The sequence below is a fragment of the Sminthopsis crassicaudata genome, chromosome X (assembly GCF_048593235.1).
Source record: "Sminthopsis crassicaudata isolate SCR6 chromosome X, ASM4859323v1, whole genome shotgun sequence".
NCBI classification, from domain to species: Eukaryota; Metazoa; Chordata; class Mammalia; order Dasyuromorphia; family Dasyuridae; genus Sminthopsis; species Sminthopsis crassicaudata.
Window position 1 is genome coordinate 23,389,899 of NC_133623.1, and position 14,350 is coordinate 23,404,248.

Genomic DNA, 14,350 nt, shown 5'->3' on the forward strand with positions numbered 1-14,350 from the left:
ACCCAGAATGAACTACAAGATACCTGTTCAGGAAAAAGCTTCACTTCAACAAGTTGGGTGAGGAACATTAAATCTGGTGTCAGAATCAGTTGAAGTGATGTTTAAATAGAGAGACTTCAGCAAAGTTGTTTTAAGGGACAGCATTCTATGAAGTGAAGATATATATATATATTACATAGATATATATATATATTACATAGAATTATATTCAGACATGAAGGTGATATAAAAACAAAAAGGCATTAACGATAAAACAACCATCCCCAAAAAACTAACTTCGACCTTCTGGGGTGATATATGTTGCCGTTTCCTTCTTGTTGGGTGATCTCGAGAATTTCTAACTACAGTCAATGATAGCCTTTTTCCGAAGGCTTTTGAAACAGGGTCAAATGTTAGGGTCCCACTTCCTGATATATTGATATCAAGGGTTGAGGTTTCAAATTCCTATTTTCATGTAAAGGAGCGTTGTTCCTCGCATGCTGGGGAAAACTAACTTTGAAGTTATCAGAAAGGTTTTCAAATCTAAATGATCTGGAGCAAAAAAGAGCTGCCTGTTAGGATTACCCAGAGTACTTAGCTGTTCTGTTGCCCTTGTGGGTCAAACTTCAGTGTAAATAACTTTATCCAGAAGCAACTCTTTGGATGGGCCTCGGATCTGTCAGTGAAGCATTTGGATCCAATAAAAACAGGGTAGCTGTAGTACACATGAAACTTCAATTCCCTGATTTCCAAAGTCCTGTTTTTGTTTTTCAATACACATATGTAAGCAAAAAGGGAGGCCCTTGACATTTGAGTCTCTGTGTTGTTTTTCTTCCCTTTGATCTGCCAAGCAAGTGAGAAAGACTCTGGTGTCACTTGTCCCCATCGGTGAAAGCCAAATCATTATATAGTAAAGTGAACCGTGTGCTGCCCACTCCCCAAAGGCAGGGAAATCTTTAGACGCAGACAACACGCCTTGGGCTGTTACTTGGTTTGGGAGAACTGAAGCCCATGGAGGTTGACTCATCCAAAATCACTGGGTCTAAGGTGGATTTGAATTCAAGCCTTCCAAATTCTAAGGCCAGTTTCATGAACTGTGGGTTGCAAGCCCATGTGGGGGCTCTTGAATATTCTGCCAGGATTTAATTCTTCATGTAAAAAGAAACAAATACATCTATCTTAGCACTATGAAAATTTGCTCTTGTCTTTATTAAATGGCAAGGTTCCGTGTACACCAAAGAATTTTTTCAAATAAATTTCTTTATGATTTATGACCACTAAAGGTGTGATCTGTATACCTATTTTATATCCCTCTATACCTCTACCACATCACTGACAACAAGGTCCTTCACTTATTCTTGTTTCATTCTTAACATTAACAGCTATTTTGACGGAAGTTATTTCCTTTTTTATATGTGAGTATTATTATTATATATTACTAGTATTTATACATAAAAATTAGATTCTAAGAAGGCTCAACTACAATGCCAAGGTGAGGGGCAGACATCCTCATCTCTCCCTTTCCCAGAAAATACGACCTCAACAGCTTCCATCTTAGAGAAGTGTCTCCCACAGGACAGTTGGAGCCATGTCATAGGAGGTGGAAATGGCATTTCTAAGCAGAACATAACTATGGAGGCCAGGTTGTGACAAGTACAAAAGGAAAAAAAAAAAGGAGGTATCAGAATCTTTCATTGAGTTTTGGACAAGGAAGCAAAAGCGAAACACACCAAAGCCAGAGTATTGAAGTCTGGCACATTCCCTCTCTCACCACTCTTCACGTTGGTTTGTCAAAATTTATTATTTCCATTAACAATAATTTTGTTACCTGAAATAATACATCTTATCTCCTTTCCTCCTTTTTTTTATGATAGGAAAAATAAGCAACCTTGATTTCAACCTTCATTTCAAGATTAGCCACAGACCCCACATCTCCTGCTAAAGCTCGTGGGCATCCAATTATTTGGACCTGGCCTAAATGGAAATCTGTTTCACTCAACTATGCATCTTAGTTGCAACAATCTTGTTTTTCTTTCTTTTTCAGGTGGAAATGCGGAGAAGGAGGGAAGAAGGCCTGTTTTCATTAATTGACTAAAATAATTAATTTTTTTTAAAGAGGGTATAGGTTGAATGTAGCTAAGACTAGGGGAAAAACCCAAATCCTTGCAGCAAGTTCTTCTAATAAAGGTCTCATTTCAAAGATAGACAACTTCCTAAGAACCAGAGCCATTCCTTAATTGATAGTCAAAGAATATAAATTATAGCTTTCAAAGGGTGAAATCCCAGCTATTAATAACCATTTGAAAAAAAATGGTTCACATCACTAATATTTAGGAAAATTCAAATTAAAGCAACTTTCAACTCTTTACCATATACCCCTCGAGACTGGCAAAGCTGATCAAAACAGAAAATGACAAATGCTGGAAAGTAGAGCCACGAATGCAATCATTGGTAGAGCCATGAATGTCCAGCATTCAATAAAGCAGTTTGGAACCCTGTCCCCCAAATTCCTAAAATTAGCACCCATACCCTTTAACCTTGAATGCCATCACTGCTTTGTACCCCAGAGAGATCAAATGAAAGGCAAAAGGATCCACAGGAGCACAAATATTTAGAGGAGCTCTTTAAAAAAAATAGTAAACAACTGGAAACTAAGGGGAGAGGGGCATCAATCAAGAAGTGTCTAAACAAATTATATTCTATGGATGCAATGTAACACTACTTAACCATAAGAAATAATGAAAGATAAATCTGGAATAACTTGTATCAACCAGTGCAGAGTCAAGAGAGAGATCCAGGAGAGTGATTTGTACAACAACAACAACAACAACAACAATGTAAAGACATACAACTTTTAGGGATTTTAGAACTCTCATCAATATATGCAAGGACTAAGCACGGTTGCAGAGTGCTCAAGGTCAAGAATGTTATCCACCTCCTGGCAGACAGCAACTCACAATTCAGAATGAGACAGACATGTGTTTTGCCTGACTATCCTTATTCTTCCATGGGTTTGGCTTTTCCTTTCTTGTTTTGTTCAATGGAAAGAGAAAGATAGATGCTTGTTAAATAAAATAAGAAGCATATTAAAAAAACCATGTAAATGAAAAGATTATTTTTAAAAGTGTTATGTAGTCATTGAAAAAGTAAACAAGAACCTAGAGAAAAGATAATGAAATATGCTTTTCCATACGTGTAGGAAAAAGGTAAGGGGCCACTAAGACACAATATTGTCGACCTCATTTGAGAGAAATCACTATATTGGACACTTTTTGCTTACTGGTTTTTCTTTTTGATATGTTATGTATTGCATGATGGGAAAATAAAAGCCATATATACAGACACACTCATACATACATACACACTTAAAAAAACCCCACAATAGTTTTATTGCAGATTATTGTAGCACTGTACACAAATATGGCCCTGTCCATTTCAGATAAATCGAGTCCTTTTCACAATTAGAAATAGTTACTAGACAATTCAGTTGAGCTAATTGATTCTCTTATTAGAATTAAATTGGCTTAATTTATTGCTTAATAACCTGGAAGAGAATAAAACGTAATAACACAATGTAGATCAAAGCTGGGCCTCCCAAGAAATTCTTTTTGGCCATAGTGAAAGAAGCATGAATTAACATCTCAATGCCGCACACGCATTGTTGTAGTTGTTGTTGTTGTTGTTGTTGTTTTCTTTTTTAGATCTCTAAAAATATTTTAAACATGCAATTTATAGAAATGATTGTCATGCTTAACAAAGACACACACCTTGTAATTTTAATACTCCCATTCAACAAAGTGATTTAGATGGAAGAGTTTGTATATCAAATACTATTAGATTATGATATGTAATTGCCTCTAGAATGCAGCTAGTACCCAGGAGGCTAATTTGTTTGCATTAGTTGATCAGGTCAACTGCTTCAAACATGCAGATTGGGGAACTACTGGTAGATTGCATTACACCATTTAAATAAATAGTGGCAATTTGTCAATGTCATCTTAGTTTCAGTGTTTCCTTTGAAACACCAGGAAACGGTAATTCTGATTAAAGTGACCTTTTCTTTGTGAAAATGAGATGTCCGCGTCCTCCAGTAATAGATAATACTTATCAGGCCTTCCTTGTCTTCCATCAAGTACAATATGAAAATCAGAAGAAAATTTTGGCAGAAGTACAAAATGTAGCAAGAAATCCCCAAATCATTTCTTTCCAATAATAATGGAGCGGGGGAAAGACCAATTTTCAATGGCAGCGATCAGGAATCTCAAGTCATACCCACTTGTGGCCACAGAGTTAGCCAGGAATCAGGCAGCAATCCTTTAACTAGAGATTTCTTGATATTGGGTACATAAACCCCAAAGTTAATCAGTCCCTGACCCTAAGGATGTTTCATTTTCAAACAAGGGGAGTAAATACCTCCCCCCCCCAAGCATAGAATGTCCAGATCATGAGATCACAGACTCATTTGATCTTGACTAAACTTATAACCCAAGCACCCAGACAACAACGCTTTGTAGGAATTAAGGGTGGGCGTAAATGAGACACTGGAGGAAACTGCTGAGCTGCTGTGGTGAAATTTGGGTTACATTCGACAAACTGTGACCTCCTGGCTTACCTCTTACCTGGGTACAAGGCTCGGCACACAGCTCCTTTCCTTACTCTGCTTCTCTCAAATTCCTACAGCATTTCATTTCATTGCAGTACTCTGTGCGGTACCACTTTTGGAGTATTCCTACTAGGGTCTCGTTTTTTTTTGTTTTGTTTTGTTTTGTTTTTTGGTCCTATTGGAGACTAGAGGAGGTTCAGAAAAGGGATAAGGCCTCAGCTCAAGGGAGACATAACAGTGGAGTTGGAAAAGCAGCCTGGAAAAGACAAAATCCCCCTTGTCCCGATGGTGCTTTTCTGTAAACTCAACAGCCAAGACCACATCTTCCCTTTTCCCATCCCCTTTGTGATGCCTCGCATACCGTCCAAGCTCAATAAACAGTTGGTGATTGGAGTTAATGGGCCGGTCAGACCAAGAGCTCGACTGTTTTGGTGCAGTGAGCTCCCACTGATACTCCTGCCCTTAGTGCTAAGTGACACCAGCCCTGCAGAATCCCGTTGGGACATTCTGCCTTAGATTTGTCCCCGTAAACACTTTTGATTTAATCATTGGGCTTGGGAATCAGAGTTCACATCTTCATTTGCCTACGCCTGGTCTGGGTCACTGGTTCATCTTCTTCGTCCGGACAATTTACCGCCAATGAAAATTGATTTAGGGAATGAAGGGGGGTTTTAAAGGGAATGGCTCTCCATGTGTCACGCTGCTGCAAAAACACAGTTCACACAATAATCGTCTTTTAATATGATCCATTAAACTTTGACACTGAGACTCTTTACTGGGAATACATCCTGAGTTTCAGATGGCAGACAAGAGCTGCTTTTCTTGATGGGACTCTTACAATAAATCAACTGAATCCAAAATAAATAAAAAAGACAGTGTTTCCACAACAAGCCACTAAATAGCCTGACTATTGGGGCCCAAAGGGTAAGCTTTATTATCTTCTCCTCTTTGGCCCTACTGAGGTTGGGGGGGGGGGAAATCCCCTCGTTGTGTATTAAAAAAAAAACAAAAAAAAAACTTATTGCACTTTGACATTGGTCTTTCCAGCAGAACTTGCTTTTCTATTGAAACAAACTTAAACCATATTCCATTTCACAAATGCCAAATGTGCTGAACATGTGGTTTTAAAATAGAAGCATGTGCATCCACTGTTCTCCATGAAGACCCTTTCTGAGAAAGGTCTCTAGGGTGAGTCCCTCAGCCAAAGCCAGGGAATACAGGAAGAGGGTGAAACAGCCTTAGATCCCGCCCGCCCAAAGTGGCCGGCCCAGGCCGCAGAAGGAATGACATTTAATATGCACGCGCAGGGGCTCCCGCCGAGTGCCCTGCTTGGTAACCCGGATCAGGATGCTTGTTTAGTGGATAAAAGTGTAACTTTAGAAATTGGCAGGAACTCGCCAGGCTCGGCCACCTGTCTGCTCAGCCAGAGACGGCAGAAGGCTTTCCAAACAAGCTGTTCAAAGTTCATTCTGCTATGCTTCCTCACCAGTGGCAGCTTCAAAAGAGCCATTGATGAAAACGCCCAGTTCAAAGACACATTGATGACGCTTGCTGGGCTTTATGATAAAGTTCCTACTTTGTCTTTCCATTACTAAAATAATAACGGCTTTGGGGAAAACTGTAAATACAAGCTGGGGAAACTCTCTAGACGTTTGTTCTGTGCAATGGCCGGGGTGGATCATTACATGAATGGGGGCCTTTGTCACAGACTTCTTGCCGTCGATAATAATATAATTCCTATCGCAAATAAATAACATGGAACTCCAAAAGAGGTCTGTGGAGTCAGTTGGCAGTGAGGCTCACACCTCAGGAACACCAGCCCTCAGAGCCGACAAAAGCAACCAAGGTGGGAAACTTTGACCCAGGAATATCATAATGTCTTCCTTGATCTAGTTATGCCATCTGAAGCCATCTGGGCCTGAGAATGATGAAAGAGTAATGCAAATTTATGAGCCCACAGATATAGCAATGGCTCCTTGGCTATCGGGATGGATCGGTACGTTTGCCCTCAATCCAAACGCCATGCACCCAGCTCTGCCTGACATGGCTACACAGTGGGGCTCCAAAAACAGTAGGAACACCAAGAGCAGCCCCTCTGCTTCAAACTGCCGGTGTTCTACCCTCAAATGTAACTCTGTACAACTTCATTCCTTGCACACCTCCTCCACTTCCCATAACAAGCACAGTTAGCAATAAACTGAAATAGAGCAGCTAATATTGGCTGCAGGCCTTGAGCCAGTTCAGAGCACAAAGTGGAATGAGGGAGGCTTCCCATTCCAGGCCCGAGAGACAGCTGGTACAGACATACAGACTCTGGAGACAGCAGTGTACCATTGGAGAAAGTGCAAGTACATTGGTATTGCTATACTAGTTTGGAGAACATGTAGAAGGAAATAAAATCTAAAGGAAAAACTGAAAAATAGGAAGGGACTAGTTTGGTGAAAAGCCTTAATTGTCCCAAGGAGAAATTTATATTAAGAGTCCCAACAGTCTTAGTACACTTTTTACACTTTAGTAACTTAAACTAAAAGAACAAGCCGTACATGATCCAGGAGGTAAGAGGAAGTCATTGGAGCTTCTTAAGCAGGGGAGGTGATATGATCAAACCCGTGCTTTCGAAAAACTGTTTTGGTAGGTGAAGGGAGGCAGGATGACAAATTAGAAGGCTGCTGTAGGGAGGAAGAAGGAAGGGAGAAGAGAATGGATTTGGTAGTAATTAGATATGGCTGAGTGAGTGAGAGGAAGAAGTTGAGGCTGACAAGAGTGCAAGCCTATGTGGGCAGGGGACGGGGGGAGGTGACACCGGTGGAAGAGAACACAATCGGTTCTGTTTTGGAAATATTCCTTGAAGACAGCAAAGTAGAAGAGAAGTTGGCAGGACGTCCTGTTTGGAAAGCATTACATGTTGCCATTCTGAGATTGTGGGTGTCATTTGTTCTGGATAACATTACCATAAAATTAGTGCATACCGTTTATATTGGCTTTTCAAAATTACCAAATGATTCTCACCAAAACCATGCAATACCGGCAGGACAGTGAGGTTTCCATTTAATACTTGAAAAAAAAAATAATACCAAGCGAAATCAACAAATTCTACATAGCTCTTTTCAGGAATGAAGAGCATTGGGCCATAGATATGTCATCTGCAATCCTACTTAAAATTATCAACAGAAACACCACACAAAGGTTTCCTCACCCAAAGTAGGTTTGCAAGTGGATGGTTAAATTAGGGGTCCACCATAACAAAGAAAAAGCGTCTGCTGAAATGGCAGCTGGATAAGAAAACGACAAATTCCCTTTCCCTTTTTATGGTGAGAAAGCAGAGAACAACGTACTTGGGAATTTTCAGTATGAATAAGAGATAGCACCAGAAAATCCCAGGTTACTCCCTGCCCCCCTCCCAATATGTACTTGAAAACTTAAAATTTGTGGCTCTATAGCTCCTCTTGGGGATCATGTGATAAACAACATAAAGAATTAAAACTTTTTTCTACTCTCCACTAACACTCAAAACCCCAACTAAAAAAGAAACTATGTACCAGCTATAGGGTAAATCCACAGGAGGAAACCAGGGAACCACCCAATAAAGAAATACTCTTATGAATAAAATTAAATGAATAAAAGTATGAAAAATACTAATAATACTAATTCTTAAAGCTTTCACTAAACATCTTTCTCCCGTCGGCTTGTACCTGGGATCCAATCCAGCATTCTCCCCATGCAGTTGACTTCCTGCCACTCCATCCCTCAAGACAAACATTGATTTTATTCAGCTAGGGGAGACAAGGAGGAGAAACAGAGCTGCCATTTGCCTAAGGCCATTTCCTAGGTCAGAGAAGCCCAAGAAATTTATCTCTACATATCCTTCCCACCCCTGCAAAAAGTGGAAAAAAGTTGATTCAGCCCATCCGAAGAAAGGAAGGGTGAGTCCAAGGGAAGAAACTGAGACAGGAGACTAGTTTAGAAGACATATCCTAGACCTGAAGGAAAGGATACTGAAATCTGGCTGAGCCCAGTTCTTTCCCCCAAGAAACTAAATAGGAGAGCAGGCTAAGGGCCATTTGCATTATAATCCTGAGAGGACAGTAGTGTGCCCCACCATCCAAGGAGAATAAGTTCAAGCGAATGACAAAGATTTAATACTAAACTGAAAGAAAAGCTGGCAGAAAAGAAGAAGGGGAAGACACAAACAACTTAAAGACTTAAGCTTCGCAAAAGAATATGATAAAAACAAAAAGATGAGCACCAATGATGCACAAAATAATATAAAAACTTTCCAAAAGTTCCTAATAGAGGAAAGACAGCACAATCAAAAGAATTCCACAGACTGTCTCCATGTTGGGGAGGGGGGGAGTGGATATACTTGAAAGTCCAAGACATATAGGGTAAAATTGAACAATTCCAATAAAAACAACAAATTCTGAAAGCAGCCAGGATAATGGACAGAAAATCTGATGAACCTAAGAGAAGGGAAAGAAAACAAGAAATTCAGAAAACAAACAGAAGTTGAGATGCAACATCAAACTCTGTACCCTGAAAATCCAGTCAAATAGAGACAGTTGAGGTATTTCTGCAAAACAAACACCAGCAGAATATTTGACTCATGCTCACCTTCAAACAGTGGAAACGCAAGGAAGCAATTCACAATTTCTACCAATCAGTAATTTGCCCACTGTCAATGCATTAGGCAATTTTATTCCATAATTTCCAACAGTATAAACCATATACTTAATATGTAATAGATGAGAGAAGAAAAAAATTAACTAAATAAATAAAAAAAGAAAAGAATAATTTAGTCAGCTTAAGAAACCTAGGCTAGGAGAGGAAAATGCAAGGGACCAAAATTAAAAGCCTAGAAAAGTATAAGCACGGAAGGGCCCTCCTTTATGAACATCAAGAATCTATGTCTGAAATGAAGAACTCCTATTATCCGCTAAGGTGCAACATTAAGAACTTTCCCAAAAAAGTACATGATTAAAATAAGATATCTTTTCCCCCTATTTGAAATAATCCTTATATTAGCTGTAGCAATAAGTCAAGAAAAAAATTAGATTAAAAACTTTGGCTAAAAAAATTACAAAATTATCCCTTTTTAGGATGATATGTTGTTTTACTTCAAAAATCCTAAAGAATCAGTGATGAAACTAATTGCGACAATTAAGAGCATCAGTAAAGTAGTGAGTTAAAAATAAATTCCTCCTAAATCATTAACATTTCTATACAGTACTAACAAAAACCATAAGGACCCAAAAGGGGAAAATCCATTCAAAAAGCTACAAAATGCATAAACTATTTGAACACACCCTTAGGGCTTGTAATAAATTGAATAACCAGGCTCTTTTTAGAGAGATTAAAGAAGACTTAAATAACTGAAGAGATAAATTGTACATGAATCAATATAATAAAAATAACTACAATTGAAGTTAATTTGTAGATTTAATGCTCTACCAATTTAATTTCCAAGAGGTCACTTTAGAAGAGTAGATAAAATAATAACGAAATTTATTTGGAGAAATAAAAGGTCTAGAATACTGGGGGGGAGACACAGGAATAAAGAGGCACAGGATTACCATATCTTAAATTATATTATAATCCTCAAAACAACTTTGTATTCATTTTTTAAAAAAAGGAAATTATATCAGTGGACCAGATTAGATGAGGAAGCCCCAGAAATAATTGAATATAGCCTTCAAATGTTTGATAAAACCAAGAATACAAAATGATGAATACAACCCCAAAACTTTAATTTTTGAATTTTAAATTCTCCAAAAATGTTGAAGAGAGAGCCAGCACCATTTTCCCCCACCCTCCCAGGAGAAACTCTCAAATGCTTGCCTTCAATTCTCTAGTTCACCACTTGAACGTCCTATGCTAAACTTGGTGAAAGATCCCAGGAGTGTGGCTATCCCACTTGGTCAGACTAACAGAAGTTCTCTTCCTGACCTACATAAAGAATCTTACAAAGAGAAAAAGGGTTACAAATCATCTTATTCACACAATTAAAATTGCAAAATATGCGACTACTTCTTTAAAGTCTCATTGTTGCAGAAATTAGTACCTACCCATAATCCTACCCTTCCATAACTGGTTCACCTCTTTTAGACATAAAGCATTCATGTCTTTATCATGTCGATAGCACTTTAAAAATATTATCTCAGTTGTTCTCACAATGAATTAGAGAAATAGGGGATATTAAAATTGAATTAATCTTTAGGAATGGTTATTTTGAATCAAAAGGATTGCTAAATCCTAGGAAGCATGGACAAAATACAGATATGATCGAGATGGACAACTAGACATTTTCTCTGTTCCTCATGATCAAAACAGAAATAGTGTGCCTAAGATAAATCAACAGCTTTCTCCAAGGTCTAAGACACTGGAGACACAAAAGGTTTTAAAAAAAAAAAGATGAATTGATGCCTACCTTAAACTTCACCACCCACCATTCTACCAGCAATGAGGCTGCACTAGCCAAATGATACACAGGATTACAACAACCCCTGCCCCCAAAGCAGGAAGGACAGAACCTCACAACACCTTGCTATAATATAGGTAGATCAAGGTTTTGGGGTTTTTTTTGGAGGACAAAATCATATTTTTTGAGGTGATGTGGACAGGGCTTCATATGGATACATGCAGAAGAGGAGAAAGATCTAGGGGAATGTTTGTTGTGCCTGGCTCAAACTAAGGCTAGCATTGAGGGGATGATCCCCTTCTTGAGGCGTCTGCAAATACAGACAAGTCCTCAAGTAAATGGGTAAGGAAGATGAGGAAGGGTCTGAAAGTGGAAGTGGGGAAAGAGAGGCCTCTCTTCTATTTTATAATGGCTTTCTAATAACTGATATGCCTATAGACAAGGTTGGGTAGGATTGGGTTTAAGCAGTTATGGTTCTTTAGAACCAAACCCATTTGACATTAACTTCAACATCTGGGAGCTTTGTCTTAGCTGGTAAATATTTTGGAGGTAGGTTTATAGTCTTTGAACTCCCTGAGAGTGTCAGGAAGAAATTTCTAGCCATATGAAAAGATGCTCCAAGTCATTATTAATCAGAGAAATGCAAATTAAGACAACTCTGAAGTACCACTACACACCTGTCAGATTGACTAGAATGACAGGGAAAGATAATGCAGAATGTTGGAGGGAATGTGGGAAAACTGGGACACTGATACATTGTTGGTGGAATTGTGAATACATCCAGCCATTCTGGAGAGCAATCTGGAACTAGGCTCAAAAAGTTATCAAACTGTGCATACCTTTTGATCCAGTTTGTGGCAGCCCATTTTGTAGTGGCCAGAAACTGGAAACTGAGTGGATGCCCATCAGTTGGCAAATGGCTGAATAAATTGTGGTATATGAATATTATGGAATATTATTGTTCTGTAAGAAACAACCAGCAGGATGATTTCAGAAAGGCCTGCAGAGACTTACATGAACTGATGCTGAATGAAAGGAGCAGGACCAGGAGATAGTTGTATACTTCAACAACAATACTATATGATGATCAATTCTGATGGACGTGGCCCTCTCCAACAATGAGATGAACCAAATCAGTTCCAATAGAGCAGTAATGAACTGAACCAGCTACACCCAGGGAAAGAACTCTGGGAGATGATTATGAACCACTTCACAGAATTCCCAATCCCTCTACTTTTATCCACCTGCATTTCTGATTTCCTTCACAGGCTAATGGTACACTATTTCAAAGTCCAATAGCAACAGCAAAATAACTTTTTGAGCGTGTATACATATATTGTATTTAATTTATACTTTAACATATGTAACATGTATTGGTCTACCTGTCATCTGGGGTAGGGGAAGGAGGGGAAAAATTGGAACAACAGGTTTGGTAATTGTCAGTGTTGTAAAATTACCCATGCATATATCTGGTAAATAAAAACTATTAAAATAAAATAAATAAATAAAAAGAAAGGGAGTGTCAAAGTCCTCTCAGTGAGAAGAAAGGGATGAGACAGAGTGTTTTATCTTCCTTGCTCCTCTACATGACCATAGAACTGCTGCAAACATTCTATATTCATTATGCAATGTTGCAGTTGAGAGATCACACCAATTACTTATTCCCAAGTATCCCCACCTTCCTCTCTTTCTTCTTTGCCTTTAAATGCTGAAACTGTCCAACAAATCTTGAAGCATGTGAACTTGGGGGAAGATTTGGGGGAACTGGAAAATTGCCCTGAAATATTGAAAGGCAACACACGAAAAGGGAAGCAAATGGGTTTGAGTGAATAAGTTTTTTTTCCTCCTGGAATTTGATAACAGTCAAATTATACATACAGTCCCTCTCATTATTATTATTATCATCATAGTGAAAACTGTACATATTCGCTGTGCCTAACATGGCCAACTCATTCTAAAACACATGGTCTAAGCACACGGGACTTCTTTAGTTCATGTTTGTTAAATACAAAAAAATCTTTTGTCAGTAGCATCGTTAGAGCTTATATTGGAAATCTGTTCCCCTATCATCAATAATGAGAAGCAAGGAATGTTGACGGTAGATGTGGAACTCAGCAAGACTCAGATTGACCTCTGTGATCTCAGCAAATTACCCAGCCTCTCAGGGCTCCAAGAACCTCTCCAAATAAGTTACAGCTGCACTGCTAGCCAATATCTTCCTCCACCAATGAAACTTAAATAATTTTCAATATGGCATTTGATATGGATAATTTCACTGTCTTCTTACCTTCCAAATGGACTGTAAGCTCCACAAGGGCAATGGGGACTGCTCATTATTTACCTGTACATCTCATCCATTAACATAAGAATGTTCATAGTAAATATTTGTTCAAATTACTCATTTTTACCTATAGTCCATAGTCAGAAATGCTATGTTAGCTGTAAACACATTTCTGAGGTCTGTGATTATGTTTATGTAGCTGCTTGTCATGCCGACAGAAAACAGTCCTTTCGTCCACATCCTCCCGTTCTATCTTGTTTCGATTTTTGCCATAAATCCCTCCACAGGAGACGTATTCACAACAGTGCTCTGCGCCTCTTCTGGTACCTTCTGGATACCCAGGCAGGATCATCTGGACTGTGTATTAGCCAGCTGTCATTTTCTCACCTCTTTTCAAACTCATCCATATATGTTGGTGTAGATGTTCTTACAGAGGAGAAACCCAAGATTTTTAGGAGTATAGGGAAGCCTTTGTGGAAACTCAAGAGTACATATCAGCAAGTCTTAGAAATTAAGTCTAAGACCAGATTTCAACTCAGGAAGATAAGGTACTCTATCCACTGCCCCACCTAGCTGCCTAGTGGACATAGTGCTTAAATAAGTGGGGCTGGTGCATAGTGCTTAATAAAGATTTGTTTTGTACTTGAAATCTGGTCTCAGTCACTTCACCGTATTTGCCTGAGTTTCCTCTGTAAAATAAGCTGGAGAAGGGAATGGCAAATTGCTCCGGTATTTCTGCCAAACTCATGTCATGAAGAGTCAGATACAACTGAAAAATGACATAACATCACAAAAAGGTGCCAAGTGCTACAGATACAAACACAAACAATTCCGACCCTCAAGGAGCTTGTACTCTAAGCACAACAATGAAACCATGGCTACTTTGAAACAAATTCAAGGGAAGATTCTTGAAAAACAAAGGATATATTGAAGGAGCAGGCAGTTTCTGTCTCCTCGGAAGTCCTTTAGGAGCCAAAAAAAAAGTATTGGTAAGAAGGAAACCAGGATGATGAAAGGCCATGACTCTATGTCATATGAGGACTAACTGAAGGAAGTGGGAAAGTTTAGTCTG

The 14,350-nt window shown here is 38.8% G+C and overlaps 1 long non-coding RNA gene across 2 annotated transcripts in view; it reads right to left on the reverse strand.

Moving 5' to 3' along the window:
* LOC141548257 (uncharacterized) overlaps window positions 1-14,350 on the reverse strand; it is a 210,654-nt gene that overhangs the window by 16,833 nt on the left and 179,471 nt on the right. The gene's annotated exons all lie outside the window — the stretch shown is intronic.